A 7,434-nucleotide genomic window follows, 5' to 3' on the forward strand; every position below is an offset into this window, starting at 1 on the left:
CACATATCATGGATAAAATACACAATAGTTTTCACTATTATAAGAAAATTAGAATTTAGTTCCTTAAGTTTATGAATCTTGTAGTACCTGATTTGATGTAAATGATTTCTTATGAGAACCATTGTCCTTTTCATGCTGAGTATGTACTGGACAACTGTGCTACAATCCCAGCCCAGAAAATATTCCTTACATAAATATGATTAGTTTATAATTATATTCAAGTTTTGCATTTATAATATTCTCTGTGCTAGCACTTTCTTCCTAATGTCAGTTACTTTGACCATTTAGAAGTGTTTTAGCAGGGCATGGTAATGCCAGATATAGGGGTATTTTGCTTGCTAAGCAACATATACTAGTTTAAAGCTAGATTTTTTTAGTACTGTCCATATAATGTTAGTCACTTACTCTTATGGATTATCATAGACACTTGTCAAAGTGTTTACTGTCTCCTTTTGAGTGATTCACTAATCTGCCTCTCTGGTTTAAGAGCTGAAAAGAATGGAAATAAAGCTAAGTCATTACCAGATCCATTTATTTCAATTGTACCAAGCCAACTTTTTGCTACCTTTATAGCATTTCTTTTCCACTCACTTAGTTTTTCTCCCTAGAATTAAGTATTTGTTTACATTCAAATATAAATTTTTAATGACCAGTGGTGAGAGAATAATTTGGAATATTTTCTTTGATCTTAAGGAGTTGTATTACAGAACATTCTTAAATGTAGATGTAGCTCATTTGGTAGGGTACTTAGCTAGCATGCATGAAACCCTGAGTTCAATCCTCATTACCATGTAGTACCATTTGTAGTGGCAAGTGTCTTTAATCCTAGTGTTGAAGAGGATGAAGGGGGAGTTTAAAAGTTCAAGATCACAATTGAATATGTAGTAAGTTACTGGTTGTCATAAAATTCTACAAGCTCCATCCAAAATATCTCTTTTTTCTTAATTAGGATGCCAAATGGTTTAGTTGGTAAAATGCACAAGACAGCTAATTTTCATTATTTTTATGTTACATTCATATAATTATCCTTGTGAAAGTGACATGGTCTATAGGTTGGTTCCATAAACTAGTACATAAAAAGTATTGTCATTCATTCTATGAGAAAATCACTGACAGAAATAGTCTTGAGAAGCTGATGTGGTGGTACAAGCCTATAATTCCAAACTTCATGAGAATCACATGTTTCAGTCTAACCTAAACATTTTAATGAGAATTTCTCAAAAAAGCAAAGGAGGGGAGGAATATAGGAAGTAAGAAAAGAAGGAGGGGTTTCAAAAATACACTTATGGCTTAAATAAATCATCGACTGTCTTATTTATATTATATAACTGGGATCCTTTGCAGACAAGACAAGTCAACAGAGACAGATGAACAAGGAGCAATGGAAATCAATCAGAAGAGAGACAGCTAAAATTAGAAAGAAACCAATTTTTCTTCAGGTGATTACATGGCCTCTCCCAATCTCATGACCACCACATTGGCAGATATCATGGCCATTATTCCAGAAGATCACATAGCTGATTCAGGAGAGCTCCTATTCACTCAGATAGATCTCATGTCTACTCAGGTAGAACTAATAGCTCTACAGATAGACCACACCATGACCTCTCAGAAAGTCCACATCATAACCATTCAGATATAGTACACTATGACCTCTCAGATAGACCATATCATGTCCTATTAGTTAGACTACACCATTGACCTCCCAGATAGACTGTATCATGACCTCTCAGATAGACTGCATCATGAACTCTCAGTTAGACCACATCCTGACCTCTCAGGAATGCCACACCAGGACCTCCCAGTTAACCCACTTTATGACCTATCAGGTAGACAACCACATGATAATTCAAGTAGACCATATCATGAGTAAGCAGTTAGACCATATCATGACCTCTCAGGTATACCACACCATGACCTCTCAGAGAGACCACACCATGAACTCTCAGATAGACCATATCCTTACCTCTCAGGTAGACCACACCATGACCTCTCAGACCACACCATGAAGTTTCAGGTAGACCACTTCATGACCTCTCAGGTATACCACACCATGACTGCTCAGATATACTACACCATGACCACTCAGATATACCATACCATGACCTCCCAGTTAGACCACATCTTGACCACTCAGTTAGACCACTTCATGACCTCTCAGGTAGACCACATCATGACTACTTAGGTACACCATGTCAATACCACTCAGGTAGACAAACTCATAATAATTCAAGTAGACCATACCATGAGTAATCAGGTAGACCATATCATGACCACTCAGATAGACCGCACCATGAACTCTCAGACCACTTCATAACTACTCAGGTAGACCACATCATAACCATACAGTTAGGCTTCAACATGGCCACTCAGATAGATTGCATCTTAAGCATACAGTGAGAGTTCTTCCCAGAAACTCAAGGATAGCTCATCCTGGCAATACAGAGAGAGAGATAATCAAGTCCAAAGAGGGAGAGCTCATGATAACCATACATAGTTAGCTCAACTTATTATGACAGCACATTTCATCATGACCACTCAGGGAGAGCTTATCATGGTCATGCAGGGAAAGCTCAAAACAACTAGTCATGGAGAGCTCATAACAACCAGTCATGGAGAGATCATAACATCCAGTCACAGAGAGGTCATGACAACCAGACATGGAGAGGTCATAATAATCATTCATGGAGTGCTTGTAACATCTGGTCACAGAGAGATCATTATGACCGTTCATTGAGATCTAGTACCATCCAGTCATGGATGCCTCATGAAGCAGAAAGATACCATGGTTGAAGAGGAAGAAATGGACCAAGGGATGCATCACCACCAGGAACTAAGACAGAAATTGACAAGTAGAAACAAAATCAGTACTTTATCTATGTTAGTACAATGTTTGGAATGATATAGAAATGTATAAGCATTTCTGTGTCTTTTTAAAAAGATTTATTTATTTATTATAAGTAAGTACACTATAGCTGTCTTCAGATACACCAGAAGAGGGCATCAGATCTCACTACAGATGGCTTTGAGCCACCATGTGGTTGCTGAGATTTGAACTCAGGACCTTTGGAAGATCAGTCAGTGCTCCTAACCACTGAGGATCTCTCTAGCCCCCATATCTGTGTCTAAATAACTAAATTTGTATTTTCTCAATTCAGACACTATTCCACACCATCAGAGAAACTTGTCTACTAACAAACTATAGAAATATCCTTGAAAGGATAGTCTTTCAGACACTGTTCCAATTCAGGTATGTATTGGAACAATTTTCTGGTTCATAATATCAACTCACATGCATATGCAATTGCCTAAGATTGTTTACTAGTTTCTGGCATTTCCTACTAGGCCTATGCACTACTCAGAGTAGCTACTCCCTTTGCATCTTCCAAGCTGGTAAGCAAGATAATATACCAACAGATTATGCTAAATTGATATGATAGAGTATGACTCATGGTAATCAACCTGTTTCTTTATCTCCTTGCTTAGGAGTCATTAAGGCTTTATCAGGCAAATTATCTCCCCCTCTGTGTGTGTTTGTATGTATGTGAGTGTATATATCTGTATGAAAGAGTGTGTATGTTGTTGTGCTAATTGTGATAGAGTCTGTACACATTAGGCAAGTGATTTATGTCTAAGACACAACCTCAGCCCAACAAGTATATCTTACAGCAGTTTCTCCAAATCCACTCTCCAAAGTGTATGCTCTCTTTAGCTGTATGTTCTTGCCTTCAAATTATATGAGGCAAACAGGGCAACAGCCATAAGCTATGTTATTTTGGGAGTCTCTTCTATTCCTGTGTCTAACACTTGAAGAGGAGGTTTCCCATACCTAGCACAGGGCTTATGTTAGGTAGTCTATGATCCTTGTTGCAAGAACTGGCACTTAGAATTGTAAAACTTCATTCAAACTACATACGTAAATCTCTTTAAATATGCACTTACAGATTCAACACAATCCCCATCAAAATACAAACTCAATTATTCATTGACTTAGAAAGGGCAATTTGCAAATTCATCTGGAAAAATAAAAAAAACCTAGGATATGAAAAACTATTCTGAACAATAAAAGCACCTGTGGTGGAATTACCATGCATGACAATAAGCTGTACTACAGAGCAATTGTGATTAAAAACTGCATGATACTGGTACAGTGACAGACAGGTAGATAAATGGAATAAAATTGAAGACCCAGAAATGAATCCACACAGCTTTGGTCACTTGATCTTTGACAATGGACCTAAAACCATCCAGTGGAAAAAAGACAGCATTCTCAACCAATGGTGGTGGCACAATTGGTGGTTATCATGAAGAAGAATGTGAATTGATCAATTCTTATCTCCTTGTACAAAGCTCAAGTCTAAGTGGATCAATTAGCTCCACATAAGACCAGAGACACTGAAATTAATAGAGGAGAAATTAGGGAAAAACCTCGAAGATATGGGCACAGGGGAAAATTCCTAAACAGAACAGTAATGGCTTGAGCGATAAGATCAAGAATTGACAAATGGTACCTCATAAAATTGCAAAGCTTCTGTAAGGCAAAAGACACTGCCAATAAGACAAAAAGGCCACCAACAGATTGGGAAAGGATTTTTACCAACCCTAAATCTGATAGGGGAATAATATCCAATATATACAAAGAGCTCAAGAAGCTGGACTCCAGAAATTCAAATAACCCCATTAAAAATGGGGTTCAGAGCTAAACAAAGAATTCTCAACTGAGGAATACTGAATGGCTGAGAAGCACCTGAAAAAAAGTTCAACATCCTTAATCATCAGGGAAATGCAAATCAAAACAACACTGAGATTCCACCTTACACCAGTGAGAATGGCTAGGATCAAAAATTCAGGTGACAGCAAATGCTGGCAAGGATGTGGAGAAAGAGGAACACTCCTCCATGGATGGTGGGATTGAACCCTTGTACAACCACTCTGGAAGTCATTGTGGAGGTTCCTCAGAAAATTGGATATCATACTCATGGATGATCCATCAATACCTCTCCTGAGCATATACCCAGAAGAAGTTCCAACTGGTAATAAGAACACATGCTCCAATATGTTCATAGCAACCTTATTTATAATAGCCAGAAGCTGGAAAGAACCCAGATGTCCATCAACAGAAGAATGGATACAGAAAATATGGTACATTTACACAATGGAGTACTACTCAGCTATTAAAAATGGATTTATGAAATTCTTGGACAAATGGATGTATGTGGAGGATATCATCCTTAGTGAGGTAACCCTATCACAAAAGAAGTCATTAGATATGCACTCACTGATAAGTGAATATAAGCCCAGTAACATAGAACACCCAAGATACAATTTGCAAAATACAAGAAAATCAAGAAGAGGGAAGACCAATGGGTGAATACTTCATTACTCCTTAGAATAGGGAACAAAATACCCATGAAAGGAGTTACAAAGACAAAGAATGGAGCTAAGATGAAAGGATGGACTATCCCTAGACTTCCCCACCCAGGGATCCATCCCATAATCAGCCACCAAACTCAGACACTATTTCATATGCCAGAAAGATTTTGCTGAAGGGACCCTGTTATAGGTGTCTCGTATGAGGCTATGCCAGTGCCTGGCAAATAGAGAAGTGGATGCTCATAGTCATCTATAGGATGGAACACAGGGCCCCCAATGGAGGAGGTAGAGAAGGTACACATTGAACTGAAGGGGTCTGCAAACCTATAGGTGTAAGAACAGTATGAACTTAACAGTACCCCAGAGCTCATGTCTCTAGCTGCATATGTAGCAGATGGCCTAATTGGCCATCAGTGGGAATACAGGCCCCTTGGTATTGCAAACTTTATATACCTCAGTACAGGGGAATGTGAGGGCCAAGACACAGGAGTGGTTCGGTAGGGGAGCAGGGTGGAAGGAGGGTTTTTGGAATTTTCAGAATACCATATGAAATGTATATAAAGAAAATATCGAAAAAATACACTCATGGCTTAATCAAATCATAGACTATCTCATTTATATTATATAACTGGGACCCTTTGCAGACATGACAAGTCAGCAGAGACAATCGAACAAGGAGGAATGGAAACCAATCAGAAGAGAGAGAGAGCTACAACTAGAAAGAAACCAATTTTTCTCCAGGAGATGACATGGCCTCTCCCAATCTCATGACACCACATTGGCAGATCTTATGGTGACTATTCCAGAATATCATATAGTTGATTCAGGGGAGCTCCTATTTTCACTCAGATAGATCTCATGTCTACTAGGTAGAACTAATAATTATACAGTGACCAACACCATGAACTGTCAGGTAGACCACATCATAACCATTCAAATATACTACACTATGACCTCTCAAATAGACCACATTATGACCTCTCAGATAGACCACATCATGATCTCTCAGATAGTCTACATCATGACGTCTCAGATAGACCGCATCATGACCTCTCAGATAGACCAAATCTTGACCTCTCAGTAAGACCACACCATGACCTCTCAGGTAAACCACACCATGACTAGTCAGACCACTTCCTGACCGCTCAGGTAGACCACTTCCTGACCTCTCAGGTAGACCAATTCCTGACCTCTCAGGTAGACCACGTCCTGACCTCTCAGGTAGACCATACCATGACTAGTCAGCTAGATCATTTCCTGACCTCTCAGGTGGGCAACTTCATGACTACTCAGGTAGACCACATCAAAACCATGCAGGTAGGCTTCAATATAGCGACTCAGATAGATATCATCTTACCCATACAGAGAGAGTTGTTCCTAACTACTCAGGGATAGCTGATCCTGGCCACACAGAGAGAGATAATCAAGCCCAAAGAGGGAGAGCTCATGATAACCATACAGGGTTAGCTCATCACAACCATGACGGCAGATCTCATCATGAACACTCAGGGAGACCTTATCATGGCCATGCAATGAGAGCTCATAACAACCAGTCATGGAGAGATCTTACCCAGTCATGGAGAGGTCGGAACAACCAGTCATAGAGAGGTCATGACAACCAGTCACAGAGAGGTCATGACAACCAGTCACGTAGAGGTCATAATAATCAGTCATGGAGAGCTCATAACATCCGGTCACGGAGAGATCGTTATGACACCTCATTGAGATCAAGTAGCATCCAGTCATGGATGCTTCATGAAGGAGAAAGATTCCATGGTCCAAGAGGAAGAAATGGACCAAGGGATGCATCACCACCCGGAACTGAGCCAGAAATTGACAGGTAGAAACAAAATCAGTACTTTATCAATGTTAGTACAATGTTTGGAATGATATAGAAAAGTATAAGAATTTCTGTGTCTTAATAAAAAAATTTGTATTTTCCCAATTCAGACACTGCTGCACACAGTAGGAGAAACTTGTCTAGTAACAAACTATAGAAATGATCCCTAAAGGATAGTCTTTCAAACACTGTTCCAATTCAGGAGTGTATGGGAACAATTT

The 7,434-nt window shown here is 39.2% G+C and overlaps 1 pseudogene; it reads left to right on the forward strand.

Annotated features, from left to right (window-relative positions):
* Positions 1–2,785: 2,785 nt before the first annotated feature.
* Positions 2,786–7,217, forward strand: Gm15110 (annotated as a pseudogene).
* The last annotated feature ends 217 nt before the right edge of the window (positions 7,218–7,434 follow it).

This window comes from Mus musculus, chromosome X (assembly GCF_000001635.26).
Source record: "Mus musculus strain C57BL/6J chromosome X, GRCm38.p6 C57BL/6J".
Taxonomy (NCBI): Eukaryota; Metazoa; Chordata; class Mammalia; order Rodentia; family Muridae; genus Mus; species Mus musculus.